The sequence below is a fragment of the Phodopus roborovskii genome, unplaced genomic scaffold, assembly GCF_943737965.1.
Source record: "Phodopus roborovskii unplaced genomic scaffold, PHOROB, whole genome shotgun sequence".
In the NCBI taxonomy this organism is placed as follows: domain Eukaryota; kingdom Metazoa; phylum Chordata; class Mammalia; order Rodentia; family Cricetidae; genus Phodopus; species Phodopus roborovskii.
In genome coordinates this window covers 4,907,975-4,925,109 of record NW_026126575.1, presented here as the reverse complement: position 1 = coordinate 4,925,109, position 17,135 = coordinate 4,907,975, and the positions used below count along the sequence as shown (strand labels likewise).

Here is a 17,135-nt window from a genome sequence, read left to right as displayed (position 1 = left end):
AAATCCTTGGATATGATACCAAAATCAAGGAATCAAATGAAAAAAATTATGATTCATTAACTTTTGGTGGAAGTAAGTAAAGAAAGAAGGAAGAATGGAAAGAGTGGGTTGATGGGTATGAAATTAATGAACAAAACATAGTACAAGGCTTAACAGGTGACTCACAAACACTTGTATAGCTCCAGCTCCAAAGCCTCTGAGAGCATATGCACTCACACAGACACATACACACATACAAAAATACATTTTTAAAGAACACTACTGAGAGAATAAAAAGGCAAGCCATAGAAAAGCCATATTTGCAAGGCAAATATATGGCAAGTTTAATAATCAAAAAATTTAATGCAAAGAGATTGAATATTTATTTGACCAAAGACTATATACATACATATACATACATACATACACACATACACACACCATATATATGGTCAATAAGCACATGAAGTGCTGCTAGTTGTCACTAATTGTTAGGCAAGTGCAACCACAGTGAGACACCACATCATTCTTTATTGGAATGGCATTTACCAAAACACAAGACAAAACAGAAAACAAGAGCTGAGGAACATGCAGGTGACACTTGTGTACTCCTGGTAGAAATGAAAAAGGTGTGGTCAACATGGAAAACAGTTAAGGTAATCTCTAAACTTTGAAGCACAAAATCATCGCATGGTCCAGTAATTTCACTCTGAGGTATCTATCCAACAGAACTGGAAGCCAAGGGCTTAGATATTTCATAGCAGCATTCCAGTACTGAAGAGATAGAGGAAAGCAACACAAATGTCTATCAATGAATGAACAAACAAAACATGGTATATAGCTGCAACTGAACATTATTCGGCCTTAAAAAGTAATCATAACATGTGACAACAAATGAGCATATGGGCATTATGCTCATTCAAGTAACCAGACACAAAATCCCAGGAAGGAAGCAGAGACAGGAGAATCTTGAGATCTAGGCCAGCTGGTTCTGTATATTGGGAACCTGACTCAAACCATGATTCTGTTAATATGATGTACCTAGAGCAATCAAATTCACAGAAACAGAACAGTGGTTACTAGGGACATACGTGGGGTGGGGTATCAATATTTAACGGGAACAGAGTTTCTGTCTAGGATAATGACGAAGTTCTGGAAATGAGGGATGACTGCTTTTTCCATTGGAGGATGTGTCCTTGCTAGTACTGACTACTGTTTTCAGAGCTGGAAGAGCTCCAGTTTTAAACAGTCCCTTACATGGAAACAGTAAGTTTTCTGCTGTTAAGATTTAGACTTTCTCCACAGATCAGAGAGTGACTATGAGGCTAGGAGTGGTACCTAATAGTAAACTTTAGTTATGACATATGTACAGATCCATGAATATATCTGTGAAAAAGATACTAATGTTAATTTCTTCCCCTAAAGAATTCATGATGGCCTTTTAGGGCAATGTACATACATATCAAATCAGTCTAAATAGGAAATTCCTTTTAAATGTAAAGTAATCCTGAATACTTAAAAAACCAACAACTACTATCTAAGTAATTATTCCTGTCACAAATTAAAGCAACAAATAAAAGCAACAAATACAAACATTTAAGCTGTAATATTTTCATAGTTCTGATATTTCTTTTAAAATATATTTCTACAGTCTAGAGAAATGGCTCAGCAGTTAAGAGCCCTGGCTGCATTCCCAGAGAACCTAGGTTCAATTCCCAGCACCCACATGGCAGCTCACAACTGTCTATCATTCCTGTTCCAGGATATCGGACACCCTCACATAGACATACATGCAGGCAAAACACCAACGCACATAAAATACATTTCTTCAGGCTGGAGAAATGGCTTGGTGATTAAAAGCACTGGTTGCTCTTCCAGAGGACTGGAGTTCAATTCTTAACACCCACCCATATGGCAGCTCACAACCATCTTTACTCTAGTTCAGTGAGATCCAATGCACTCTTCTGATCTCTGCAGGCAGTGTACACACATGGGGCACAGACATATAGTCAGGTAAAACACAGAGATTCATTCACACATGAATTCTTCAGTAAATTTGACTTTGCTTCAGAAATGTAATTCAAAAATGAAAATCTTCATTTTTTTTCCCTAAGGGTACATGGTTGTAATATAAAACAGGGAGGTTTATAAAATGTGCAAAGACCTGGGTCAAAATTTCATTTCTGCTATAATAAGCTTTTGGCTAATAACATGTTTTTGAAGCTTGGTTTCTCGTCTATAAAATGTAAACAGTAACAATGCCAACTTCAAAAGGTTATTATCAGGGTTAACCTTACATAAGTTCTGGTTTACTGAATATTCAACTATGTTATAAGTGATGGTAGAGCAATGGAACTTTTCCAGGTCTGGCCTTGATTACACCTTCTACATGTCATGTTGCCTACAGATACCAAGCTGTTTCATGCCTTAGTCCTTCTTTATAAGTTTCTCCTCATGTTAACCTGCCTAGATTCTGCCACAAAATTCCTCATTCTAATTACCTAGGTCTATTTGATAAATGTTTGTCATTGAAGAGCCACCTAGTGCAAATAGTGTTATACTTACTGGTACTTATCTGGGTCTGCTGAGCACCCTCATATTTCAGTACTACAGACAGTAGCAAGTGGTTAAATAATCTGTCTACTATTGCACAGTAACATACATACATATATATATATATGAAGCTATATATATATGAAACTATATATATATATATATATATATGAAACTATAAGACACAGCCTTAGAGTTAAAATTAGTGCACAATAAGAATGAGATTCTGTTGACTTGGGGCTGAGGTAAAATTTCAAATCACCTTATTGTACACAGCCACCTTGCCCATGCAGAAAAAGCTTACCAACATCTGCTCTTGTCATTTTTATTTTTATTTAGTGTCAGCATAATATGGATTATGTGATGACTTCCTTGGGACTGTTTTGAAAACCACAGAGCACACTGATTTCTACCCTTTCAAAAGCAAGGGTGCCAGCTATTGTGCTAGCCCCTGTCACTCACCTCAGCCACCTGCTGGGTCCCCACTCTGTGCTGAACCAGCCCCTCCATATTTGTAGCCATGGTGAAGCAAGATCATTAGAGAACCTGTTTGGAAAGATGCAGCAACTTCTATCAGGTGTGGAAAACCAGGCTACTTAAAAATTATCACTCATCAAATTTTCATCTTTGATAACTGTCTTACAAGGACTATGCCTTCTACAGGAGACAAAGCAGGGTAAGCATATCTGGATATGCCATAAAATTGGTGTACCAAAATTTATAGGAACATTTCAATTAGGGAATTCCTCTTGGCAGAGGAATGAGGGACTTTACCTATCAGATCTTGGTTTTGACTGCTGGGTTCACCTCTCAGAGAGGTGGGAACTACATGTAAAGTTTTGGGTAGCTCTTGGTTACAGCACACTGCGTAAAAAGGTGGCTATCTGAGAAAAGTGTGAAGTCAACTTTCGAGTACTAGCTTGCTAGATTGCTATCAACTAAACTGTTATTGCTCGTGACACTATGAGAAGCAAAATCATGCCCAGCTTACACACCTCACTTACAGGCTAAAAGACAATAATCACCAACAGAGATAAAGTTCATGTTAATAAGAACAAAGTGCCCATCGATTTAATATATATTTGAGACAGGTTCTAACTGTAACTCTGGCTGGCCTGGAACTTCCTATGTAGACCAGGCTAGCCTCAAACTCGAAGAGATTCACACCTGTCTCTGACTCCCAAGTCCTGAGATTATGAGTACATCACCACACCTGGATGTGTGTGTGTGTGTATCCCTAATTTTCCACTAATAAAAAAATATATGTGATGCCATCATTTGCAAAACTTGAAGAAGAGCATCTAAAGATCAAAAAGCTTCTAGATCAGAGTCACTTAAACACAGTCACTGCTGATCAAAGGAAATCTTCATCTCTTCTGGTCATAAACAAGGCAGCTCCCTGAATAATTCATCCCCTAAATACTTTTTAGTATACTCTACTACAGAGAAGCCAGAGTTTATTTGGGACAATTCATTATCATCTAGACAGGTCCCAGACTGAACAGAAAAACAAGCTCTAGCAGAATTATGTTCAAGATTTGCACATAAAAACAGTACAGTGTTACTGCACAATATATCTGTTTGTAATATGCAATATATCTGTCAGTGTGCAGTGTAATGCCCACTGACTTGCTTACTTGGACTATATTATACAATGAATACAGTTTCACAGAGCACCTTTCTATAGCATTCCTACCTATAAAACCACAGATCGCCAAGCTTTTGAACTGTGATCATTCTCTGTATTTTTCTATCCACTATTAAACACTTCTATTACTGTAATTCCCATTCAGATTGTCTTATTGCCTAAAGGATGAGTGGTGAATGAAGTGTGAAACGGTGGCTAACAACATAAAAGGGCTAAGAACCTGTAAGCACAGATACTGCAACAACAGGTTCATAACACCAAGTCACAGATATCAGTGACTCACCTCTACATATTAAGGTCAGATATGAGCTGTGGGGCAGTACTTTAGTCATCCTTTCTTCTTACTCTAAGTGTTTTCTTTCTTTCAGGGTATATGGGGCTGAGGACCAAATCTAGAGCTCGTAACACATAATAAGCATATGTTCTACTATGTTCTTACCAGTAAGCTTCATTAACAGGGTTTCTCTATGTAGCCTTGGCCATCCTGGAACTTGTTCTGTAGACCAGGCTGGTTTCGAACTCACAGAAAGTACTGGGTTTAAAGGTGTGTATCTGTTTATTATTTTTTTTAATAAGTAGATAAAACTTTTGTTTCTAGAAGAAGACAAAAAAAAAAAAAAAAAAAAAAATGAAGCAACAGGGAACACTTTTGTTTTGGGCCTTGCTATGATTTGATTCCACCTTGGAGAAACGTCTACATGTGTGAAGTCTGGATTTGCACTATTTGACAAAGAAGAGTAAATGATAGCCTATAGCTATAACATATAGCAAGAACTAAAATCCAGGCAGACAGCCACTCATCTATAACTCTGAAACATTATCAATGTCTCTGTTGCCAACTGTAGTTTGAGCAAAAAACAAGTGATTCTGGATATATACAATATTGCAAGAGATTTATTTCTGAATACTATAGAAACATGATAATATTCTTTCAAAGGCCCATCTTTCCATGGGGCTTCCTAAAGACAACTGTCTGAATTTTAAACTAGTAACCCAGAAAACAATGTAATGGTCCACCTTATGGCTTCTTTTTGATTTTGTTTAATACTGTTGAGGACCAAATTCATAGCCTTCAACATACAATCACCAAACTGCACCCCTAGCCCGAATCACGTTAATTCTGCAGGGCCAATCCATTTAAGATAGAGTTATGAGTCTCAAACTAATTCTAATAACCAGTATCTATAAATGTTAAGTCAGAAAAGAGTATTCTTGTTAGGCTTTTAAAAGCTAAGCATAGCCAGGGGGTGGTAGCACACAACTTTAATCCTCGCACTTGGGAGGCAGAGGCAGGTGAATATCTGTGAGTTTGAGGCCAACCTGGTCTACAAAGTGGTTCTAGGGCAGCCCCAGGGCTACACAGAGAAACTCTGCCTTGGGAAAACAAACGAATGAATGAAATAAAAAGCTAAGTATTCTGGATACTATTTGATTGCATAAGTGTATACATTTGTAAATGTCTTCTGCCATTTTCTGTTTACTTTCTTTAATATGTTTTGATGAACAGAAATATGGTATTAATGGTGAATTGGTCAATATTTGAGCATTTTGTAATGTGGGATGTCCTTCTGTATGCTATGAATATGTGTTGCTTTTATTGGTTGATGAATAAAGCTGTTTTGATCAACAGCCAGGCAGAACATAGCTAGGTTGGAAGTCCAAACAATTACAGAGAGAAAGAAGACAGAGCCAGGGAGATGCCACGTAGCTGCCAGGGAAGCAAAATGTGAGGTAACAAGCCACAAATCTCATGGCAAAATAGAGAATAAAAGAAATGGGTTAATTTTTTTTTTTTTCAAGACAGCATTTCTCTGTAGCTTTGGAGCCTATCCTGGAACTTGCTCTGTAGCCCAGGTTTGCCCCAAACTCATAGAGATCTGCCTGCCTTTGCCTCCCAAGGGCTGGGATTAAAGGCATGCACCACCATTGCCCAGCTAGAAATGGGTTAATTTAGTTGTGAGAGCTAGTTCAATGCCTGAGCCATTGGTCAAACAATTATAGTTAATATTAAGCCTTACAGTGATTATTTGGGAACTGGCAGGCAGGACAAGAAACCTCCAACAACAAGTTTGTATTAATTTTTTTCATTTATTAGCATATGATGGGGGAGCATGTTATATGCTGTTGCACACATGGAGGTTAGAGTACAATTTGCAGTTGATTCTTTCTGTCTTTACAGGGTTCTAAAGGCTAAAATCAGATCACACCAAGCTTGCAAGCACCCACCCCACACCATCTTTCAGCCCTGACAGCCTGCATTTTTATGTTTTAAGGACATTCTATCCTACTACCCTAGGGTTATAAATACCTAAGTATGTAATTTTATTACAGTGCTAAAGAGTGTTAGCATTCATACTTTTAAGCTCTTGAGCCATCTTCCCATTGGGTTTTTTTTTTTGTTTGTTTGTTTGTTATGTTTTTTTTTTTTTTTTGAGTTTGATGAGTGAGGCACAAACATCAATTTGCCAGGATCATGCACTGAACCACATATTCTTTTCATCATTGACCTGTAATGTGTAATGTCAACCCTCCTATAACTCAGGTTTCCTTCTGAGTGTAGATATAATGCCATGTTCTCTATTCCACTACTGGCTCTTTCTTTTTGCTACCACCACTATTTCACTGTCACACCTTTATATAGGTCTTGTCCACTTCCTAGACCATCTCTTGAATTCTTGTAATTTTTTTATTTTAATGTTGGTTTTCTACCTCCCAAGCAGCTTCCTTCAGTCATCAACTGCTAAATAAAAATGAAAGAGGAGAAATGTATGTCTCTTGCAAAGACAAGCAAAACAGTGAGAGTAAGAACAAGCAAAGAAAACAAGCTGTGCTTCCAACAGAAAGACTTATATCCATCCAACTAGAGCAGACAAGGGTGAAGGGGATTCAAAACTGGTTCCACATATAACCATGTTAGAAAATATGCTGTCATAAACCAAATCCTATTCTTAAATATACAAGAAAAGGAAGCTTTTCGTAGGGCATCACAATGCAAAGGGCAACTAAAACAAAATCTCAAGTGATGTCAAGAAGCAGGGCTTTGGGGCACCTTTAACTCAGTGCTCCTGAAATAAAGATAATGTGGACAAGATTCTCTCACCACTATACAACAACAGGACGACCCACAGACATACGTCATATGGAGAGAGTGAAGTCAGAGCCCTTAGAGCAAATATGGAACATCAGTTTTCAACTAGAGGACATCTCCCTTCCTAAAAGGACAAGCTCCGAAGAACAGTGGTAGTTTGAAAATGTGTAGTCACTAGTTTCATAATTGAAATATAGAAACAACAAAACACCAAACTAAAATTATTACTACAGAAACAGGCTTTTAGGACTTGGGAGTACTGGAGGTGTGGCTCAGTGATAGAGAGCCTGCTTAGTGTCTACAAGGCACTGCCTGGGTTTGATTCCAATCACCAAAAAGAAAAACGGCTCTTAAGAAAAGCCTTCTTGGCTTGTGGGGGTAAGCTTAGCAACACCAATAGTAACCAACAGCTGTTGTTGTTTTAATCAGCACTGTGGACAGAACACATAAAGATACCTCATTTAGCTAGCTAATCTTCAGATTGTACCCAGAGCTATGTTGACAGAAGAAAACCTAACTAATAAACTGACAGAAGAGCTATAAAGACTACAACGTAAAAACTTGGTAAGTTCCAAGTAGCTCTACCAACCCTTAATAAGTAACTGCTATGACCGACCACACAATGAGCTGAAGGACAATAAGGGAGTCCTTGTCCTTGATGAACCTGATACAATTTAAAGGCTATGGTGAGAAGTGTACATAGGAAGAAGTAACTTCGTCTGCTGGGAGAGCTAATGAGGATATTAAAGAGGAGTCAGTGAGTTGCCTCAGTGAGTAAAAGCACTTGCCCTCAAGCCTGACAACCTGAGTTAGATTTCCCAGGATCCACAGGTAAAAGGAGAGAATCAACTCCCTCAAATTGTCCTCCATGTGCATGTTCCTCTGCTCTGCATAAACACAAAGTAAATTAAGTCTTAAAGATATATTTAAACTAGGATTTGAAAAGTGAAAATTTATCAAAGGAAGGGAGAATGGAGAGTATTCTAAGCAGAAAGACAGTTCTAAAGAAACTAGCAGATATTTGAAGAACTGCAGGCGATATGCCAAAAACTATGGAAGAGGTTAGAGATTGACATTGTGGAAGCTGGGGGAACCTTCAATAGTTTTAACATGATCATACCTGATCCTCAACAAAAGAAATCATTTTATGATAGCAGAGTGGTGGTGACAGGAAATGGAGTATTACAGACAGGGGCCTATGAGGAATACACAACAATAGAAGAAATGAAGGATCCTTAAATTTAATTTGAATTAATGAGTTTATCCAGGACGGCACAGTAAGTAAAAACTAGTGCAGACCACAGAGTAACAAGAGCACAAATGAACTCTTCTAGACTCAAAAAAGACTGACAGCTGATGAGATCCTGTCTTTATTAACAAGCTCACAGACCCTAACACAGTGAGTGAACCAGGCTCTTGATGGGAACACCTGGTTTCTCTCAGCGGCCAGGAAGTGTAGCTATACCACTCAGCAACAAAGAAACTGTCTTCAGTAGGAACCTGTCCTTCCTTTCATGATCAACTGATTCAAATCACTCAGGCCTGAAGCAGAATTCATGACAAAGCGCCAACTGTCTTGAGCAAGTCTCCATGGTTTTAAAGCTCAGACACTAAGCTGATCTCTCTAATGCTGACCACATCAGACTAGGTAAAGCTTTTATATTGGGCCTGGAATTCTCAATATATTGCAGCTACTGTTTGTTGAAGGTGCTACTTTTATCCTCTATAAATAAATAAAATCTGAAGGCAGAAACCAAAGCTGTGAAACATTCCTTAGGATCTACCTGACATTGAATTATATACAAACACGAAGAGGAAACTGTAATTCATACAGTTAAACTGCAAGCTGAGCAAAATTAAAGGGCTGAATTAAGGTACAATCTCAAATAATTAAAAATAAATCAGGGTTAGGCATAGTGTGCATGCCTTTGATCCCAGTACTCAGGTGGATCTCTGAGTTTGAACCTAGCTTGGCTTACATAGTGACTTCGAGACCATCAAAGGTTGGGTAGTAATTTAAAAAAAAAAAAAAAAAAAAAAAAAAAGGGGAGAGAGGGAAGCTGGCAGGCAGGCCCAGATGGCACACACCTTTAATTCCAGCATTCAGGAGGTAGAAAGAAGCAGGCCAATGCCTGTAAATTGGCCAGCCTGGTCCACATAGGACATTCCAAGCCAGCCAAGTTCACATGGTGAGACTCTGTCTCACCCAAAAAACTAAAAAAAAGAAAGGAAGGAAAGAAGCTACTACTAGATAGAATTTAATTAGTTTATGTTCTTTTAGAAACCTACTTATATTCAAGGGAAAATAAAAATCTGGGAAACACAGAACCACAGAGTAGATGTCAGATTATGATTTGGAATTAAGACATGAAAAATCAACATTTAGTATAATACAAATGTTCTTCAATAGAAAACATGCTCCTCTCCAGTCTGATAGCTGGGAAACCAGCATAAGACGGACCCAGACACCCTGAACATGGGTGTTAGTTAGGAGGCCTGGGCAGTCTATGGGGCCTCTGGTTGTGGATCAGATTTATCCCTAGTATATGAGTGGACTTTGGGAGTCCATCCCACAAACAGGGATACTCTCTCAACCTAAACACATGGTGAGGGCCTAGGCCCTGCTCCCAAGAGATATGACTTTGAAGACTTCCCAGGGAAGACCTCACTCTCCCTGGGGAGCAGAAAGGGGATGGGATGGGGGTTGGGGGGGAAGGGAACTGGGATTGACATGTAAAACTAGCTTGTTTCAAAATTAAATAAAAATATTACCATTAAAAAAGAAAAAAAACAAAAACAAAAAAGAAACTCCTAAGGCCAAGTTTAGATCCACATCCAGTCATCAAAATCCTGCTGCTTTTTAAGACACAAGATCACCAAAGTCTCTGGGTCATGTGAGTTCCTGCCCACCAAGGCCATACAAAGGAAACTACTTTCTTCCAGTAAGTAAAAGGAGAAATGATATTCATGTGGAGGATGAGGGGAGGACAAGGAATGGAGAGCAGGGGAAAAAAAGCAGGAGCTTTCATAGTCCTGTCATTCCTAGACTATTGGGGCACTGCTACAGGTTTCTGTGTGAAGACTGCTCCTAAAATTTGCACACTGTGGGTAGCTCCCTCATCCTACCAAAAACCCCAGGCATAATTAATAATGGCAATGCCAGTTCTGTTTCTGTTAGTGTGGGTCAGGGGTAGACAACTGGAATAGCAGAACAGACTTCTGGGCACCTATAACATATTGTGTCAAACTAAACATGTTTTGATTCTCAGCACACCTGAGTATGATGCATAAGCTTCAACAAGGAAGCCAGGAGAACAAACTCAGAAAGTAAAAAACTTGTTTACAAAGATCCAGCTGCTAATGAAATTCTAGGATTCCAACACATAACTCTCTGACTTTAAAACTCACACTGTTACCTCTTGATCACAGTACTCTTCAAACTAACTTCCCAAGAAAAATAAAAAGTCAAGGAAGAAAAACAGAAATAGTTACATAGGCTAGCACATCTAATAACTAATATAAATAACTACTAATTCCTAAATATGACACACTTTAGTACTTCCATCAGGAATCCAGCTCTACCATGAAAATTTCTTAGTAATTAAAACATACTTTTATCATTTTAGCTATACAGTAACTATAATGACCAGAATTGTGAAGATAGAAGTAAAACAGTGAGAAGAACTTTTTACACTTTTAAATAAAAATTTTGCTGAACTACAACATGCAAATACAAAAGTGCTCAAACTGTAAACATTGTGATGACAGTCTACTAACAGAACATATTCACACCAGAAAACAAAAGTACCAGCAGTCTGAAGTCTCTGATGCACCTCCCCTGTTGTCATTCATTGTTCCTTTTTTTTTTTATATCTATTATCAGGGAAGAGTCTGCTTGTTTTAGAACTATATATAATATACTTTATGCTGACTTATCTTGCTCATCATTATTTTATGAAAACTATGAGCTCTATAGGTTCTAACATATGACTATGCCATGATCCACTCATTTACAGCTGATGAGTTTTCAGCTTGTTTCTAGTTTGGAACTCTTATGACCAGTGCTTCTGTGAATAGTCTTACCCATGCCTTACAGAAACTGAGATCTTGCCCTGGTTTGTCTTAAACTCGGTTATCCTCCTGTCTCTGATGGGATCAACAGTGTAAGCCACCATGCCCACTAGGTCTTACTTTTTATTTGTGGTGCTAGAGACTGAGCTCAGGCCTTCTTACCAGTTAAGTGCAAGTTCTACTACTGACACCCATTCCCAAGAGGTATCCAATCAGCCAGTGCCAGAATGTAAAGGGCTTGGAAGGAACTTTTTACCTCCTGCATAGATCAGTAAAGGTAAACAAGGAGATTCCCTGGAGAGTCCTCACCTTTCAGTCCAGCATCACCAGCCTCCCCTCTCCTAATAGCTGCCCTGTTCTCCAGGATCCAGCACCTTCTTCCACATCAACCATGAACCAAAAATGGAGAAAATTATACCCTTGCAATGAAATTCTTTTTTATTTACATTCTAACATTTCCAAAAAACTTTAAGGTTATCATCAGTAAATACAAAACAGATGATGTAACCTACTACTTAAGGGTTTTAAGACTTATTACAATGGAGGAGGTACTTTTTATATTGCCTATAAAAGTCATGCTTTGCCCTAAAACTTCATTGACATATGCTTCCTGGAGTTTAGAAGTGCCTCATAAGTCTTCACTAACTTACCCCTTTACTGTCCTTAACATTTCAGTTCCCATCTCTCCAAGATGCCCAGATGCCAAAGTGTGAAATTGGTAGAAATATCCCTAAACAAAAGCCCCATGCCAATATCCTGAGGTAGGCCTCAGACCCCCCTATACACACCTCCTTCACTGTGAGCTATGTTAGTTGAAAGTGTTCCCTGGCTGTCATGCCTTTAAACAGAAAGCTCCTCCTGATACCAGGGTTCAAAGTAGATGACAAAGGTTATGGGGAAGGAACAATAGGATAACAAAGCAGCTCAGCCTCTGGTCAAGTAAAATCTCTATAAAGACCAAAGAAGAACCGGCTCCTATAGTGTGTAACAGGGATATGAATGAATTTTAGATGATCACACAGAAGAAAAAGGTCAACTGGTAAGTGGGATATAGTGACACACACCCATCACAGCACTGGAGAGGTAGAGGCAAGTAGATCTGACTTTAAGGACAGCCAGAGCTACATCGGAGGGAGGGAGGGAGGGAGGGAGGGAAGGAGGGAGGGAGGGAAGGAGGGAGGGAGGAAGAGGAAGTCAGCAATAAAGCAAGGACACTAAAGTGGAGGGAATTTATATCGGATGTGAGACTGGTTTCAATAAGCTTCAAAACCACTTCTTACCGTTTTTTCAAGACAGGGTTGAAGGTCTGGAACTCATTATAAGGCCCAAACTGGCTCCAGTCCCCTCATTCATTTCTTACTCCTAAGATGCTAAGGTCTCTTCACAGAGGGTTCCTGCTGATATTTATTAAGACCATACTAGTGTTCACTCTGACTTAAAAACCTTTGGAGCGAATGGCAAAGACAAACATCCAAAGGTAACCCTCAGTATGTGGAGCCACTCAAACATGGTCCAGGCCAGCTATGCACCACAGGCTAACATCTGCTGTCACTGGGGCAACTCCTCACCCGACTCTCTCCCATCTTAGTATTGGCTCCCCTTTCCCCAGTTTACAAATGTATAAACCTCAAGAAGGCTACTTACTCCACAGCCCAAACTCCAACCACTGCAGGTCACTTGGCTCCTTGAAGACATTAAAGTTGTCCCCATTTAGGCACAGTAGCAAGACCTGCCTATAGTCCCAACTGCTCAGAGGCTAACACAGGAGGATCACTAGGGGCCACAGGTCAGGTAGGCAACAATCTCAAACAAAACAACAGAACTAAACAAAATCCCTCAAAATTCCTAGAACCCCTTTAATAGGTGAAGACACTATTGACATAGACCAGCCCTGGCTGGCCTGGAACTATGTAGAGCAAGCTAGCCTAGAATTCAGAGATAAACCTGCCTTTGCCTCTTGTGTGGGAACCAAAGCATCTGGCTGGGTCTCTTCTTTAAGGTATGATTGACTACAGGCTGACAAGGAGTTAGATATAAGGAAACTAGGGGAAAACTTAAGCTGCACATTGATAGCTGCATCTCTTATTAAAGTGCCCCTTTGTGTGGTTTAACAGTCTCGAAGCTTCAATTAGGCTGTTCTTGCTGTATCAGAAACTAAGGTAACAGAGAACTTTCTCACACATGTCTGCATCTTCAAAAGATCTGATATCATTATAGCATCAATTGCATTGTGATTTTGACATCTCCAGCTTTGGGAGGGGGAAAGGAGGTCATCTCACTCCATGAATAGTCTATTACATCATAAATATTCAGGAAAACTTTAATGCAGAATGATGAACTGGCTGCCTATTACAATCTTTTTTGGTAGTGTTAGCTTGGCTTAGCTTAAACTGACTCTTGAAACACCCAAAAGAATTAAAACTGTGACTGCTAACGTTACTAAAAAGATAACTGTTGTTAAATTTCAAATATTTGTACTATTTTCTCTCTCCTTTTGGGGGGGGGGAGAGACACAGGATCTTATAGCTCAGGCTAGCCTCAAACCCTCTGTATAGATAAGGATGACACTGAACTTCTGATCCTGCCTCCACCTCGCCAGTGCAGGGATTACAGATATGCACCACTACACCAGATTTATGCAGTGTTAGGGACGGAATTTGAGGCTTCCTGCATGCTAGCCAGCCCTTCCTATTATGTTATATATATTTTAGTTATCAAATTTTCCAATGGAAGCCTGACATTATAGTTTGTAAAGTTTGCTTTTCACTTCGGTAAACAATTAAAAGGAGAGTTCCAGTAACTTCATGGCATCAATTTTATCTCTGGGAAAAATTAATATGGTAAAAGAATGTCTACTGAAGTCCAATTCAAATTTCCTGCAAAGTATAACAGACATTTTATTGCTGGTTGTGCTAACCTAATTGCTAAGTAAGTGTTCCTAAAAAGGCACCAATTAAATATGTAGCACTTAGTTATCAACAGGATCATCAATTAACAATTTACTCAACAAAAAGTGTCATGTATTTTGCTAAGTACTAGATGCATAATGATTTGTAAAAATAATTCTGCCTGTCTAAGCTGATACTGTACTTGTGAGGCTAGACATTGATCAAACAATCACATAAGAGAGTAATTACAAAGTGAGTTAAAAGCTATAAAGGAAAAGAACAAAATATAAAGAATCTGTCATAGAATGGCATTAGGAAACGAGAAAGGCATGCTCTGGCATAGACTCTGCATGACTGGGGGTGGGGAGGAGGAATATGAGGGGCAGACATTCGATATTTGAGAGAAAGGCCTGGAGATGGTAAGCCACACTGTCAGAGAAAATGGTAGGCCAGTGTGTCAAGACCACAGAGAACTAGGAGGCCCAGGGATAAGAAAACCATGACAAGTATCAGAAAGGTTTCTGGAAAAGGGTTTCCACCACTATTGTAACTTGCAAATTATAAAGCAAGCCATATTTTTGTTATTACTACTCAGTCCAAAGTTTTCTACATAATTTTTCTATTGGATACTAAACAACTATTGAAAATAGGAGTCAAATCCCAGGGCTTCAATCCAGTGCTTTTGCTCCTACACCATGCTGTCTAGGTCACTGTCCTGAACACATAACTACTGTTTCATGTTCTTTATTCAGCACTTACTATATACCAGGCACTATACACTCTTTACTTTCATAAACTCATTTAACCCTCAGTTCTGGAGGGAAGGTTCTATTATTGCTCACATGAGACTACTAAGGCTCAAAAACAGCTAAGTAACTTGCCCCAAATCACACTGCTGAGTAAACTGAACTATTAATCACAATGGTTTACTTCTATTTTGTGTGCATCCTGAATTGGAAAAGAATTTACACACAGGGACTAACGGGCACATACTTAAGGATCCATGTCTTAGACATCTTCATGTTCGGGCCTAGTGCTAGAATATCAGTGGAGCTCAGAAAATATGACAGCTTCAAAGGGACATAAAAAGCCGACAAAGGCTTTAAATCTGGAAGCGATTTTCTGAAGCTCTCCCTCCAAGCCAGGCATTCATGTCCAAAGACTTCCCATCCCATCTTCAAGCCTGCTCTCTGGAACCCTGCTCTTTTCATGAACTGGATTGAGAAAAGCCTGCCTTCCCTGTCCTCCAATCTAAACTAATGCCCTCACGACTTTTTCAGCACATCATCCAGTTTCTTCCGTGGAACTGACCACCCTGAGCCTTTGTCACACACACACACACACACACACACACACACACACACACACGGAGGGAATGGCCAGCTTCATCTCCCGATGTATCCATCCCTAATGCCTAAAACTAAGTATATCTGTTTAATGAACGATAGGAAGCGAATCACCTCAAGTTTCTCACTCCAGTCATTTCCATATTGTACTCTTCTACATCACCATTTTGGGATGGTAGCTCAATGGTAAAGCCGTCCCCACCACCACAGTAAAAATAAAATATAGCCAACACCACCATTCGCAAATTACTTTGAGCCTCGAAGATTGGCCTGGACTCCATTTTCTGAGAATAATCCCTCAAACAATGCCGAGGAGAGAGGCGCTGTTTGACAAAAACGCCTGCTGTCCCAATTCCACTGACTGAAACTGAGACCGCGAAGAGACTCCGTCCAGAACCGTGAGGAAAACGCGAACCCGGAAGAGCATCCGTGTGCCGACGAGCTCTTCCCTCCAGGCCGCGCCAAGGGTTCAAAAGGCATCCTCAGCTTCCCAGCCCGAGACCCACCCAGCTCCTCAGAGAGGTTGGCCCGGCCGGCCGCACGCCCCTCACTACGGCCCCCCTGCCGGGACCTCCCTCTCCCGTCCGGGCCAACCAGCACAGCCCCGGGGCGGTGCCGTAGGCCGCGGCCCTCCCGTCGGGGGGCGATTGGCCAGCCCGGCCGTCACTCAGGAGGTCGCGCCCTGCCCACGCCTCCCTCCCTTCCACTCCACCCTCCCAGTCCGGAAAAACGGCGGTTGGGCCAGGGAGGCAGCCAACGGCAGGCGGGGAGCTCTGGGATGAGGAGCGGGGAGCACAGGAAGAAGCGGACAGGGCAGGCCAGGCGCGCGGAGGGGAACCCGGCCGGCCAGCGCCGCGGGGACAAGATGGCGGCGCTGGCGGAGGGCCAGGCGTGAGGCGGGGCCGCGGACATTCCCCTCCGCCCCCGCGGCGCGCGGCCGGCCCGGTCAAGACCGCGGCTCGCAGGCCTCGGCCGCGGGCGCGGAGGGGAGTGGAGGGGAGGGGAGGGGAGGGCGCGGCCCGGCCCACTATGCAAAGCGCCCGCCGCCGCCGCCACCGCCCCGTGGCAAAGGTAAAAGGCCGCGTTCGGCCTCCGCGGCCTCCATGGCGGCGCAGGCCCGCCCTCTGCCGCGGCCCGGCCCGGCCCTGCCCGGCGGGCTTGCTCTTACCTCGGGGTCGGGCGCCACAACAGCCGCGGAGTAGGTCCCGTGTCTGCGGCGGGCGCCCCCGGCACGGAGGGCAGGGCGCGGGGCCGGGCCGGGCGCCGGAGGGCAGGAGCCTGGGGGCTCGGGCGGCCGGGACGCCGCGGCGGGTCGGTGTGGAGTGGGGCGGCGGGCCGGGCCCTGGCGCCGCCGGGGTCGCGGAGGGACCGCGCTTTGTTATTGTTTTTGTCAGTGAAAGGTCAGAGTTCGTGACCCCGGTGCCGCTGCCGCCGCCGCCCGCGCGCTGGGAGGAGGAGGGCGAATGTTGCTCTTCCTCTTCCCGGCGCCAGCCTCACCGCGGCGGCGGGGGGCGGGCGAGCACGCGATTGGCTGAGCGCGCGCGTGCACCGGAACGCAGCGG

At 41.8% G+C, this 17,135-nt stretch overlaps 1 protein-coding gene across 4 annotated transcripts in view; it reads right to left on the bottom strand.

Moving 5' to 3' along the window:
• Positions 1-16,832, bottom strand: part of Nr2c2 (nuclear receptor subfamily 2 group C member 2) — a 64,903-nt gene extending 48,071 nt beyond the window's left edge. Inside the window, exons 1-2 of one of the 4 annotated variants that reach the window (XM_051203310.1) lie at positions 16,742-16,821; positions 2,995-3,078 (exon numbers count right to left, since the gene is read on the bottom strand). The gene's annotated coding sequence lies outside the window, so the exon portion shown is untranslated. Of the gene's footprint in view, positions 1-2,994; positions 3,079-15,687; positions 15,980-16,741 lie in introns of those variants that run through there. The other 3 variants (XM_051203309.1, XM_051203311.1, XM_051203312.1) reach the window with 3 other exon arrangements.
• Positions 16,833-17,135: the final 303 nt, after the last annotated feature.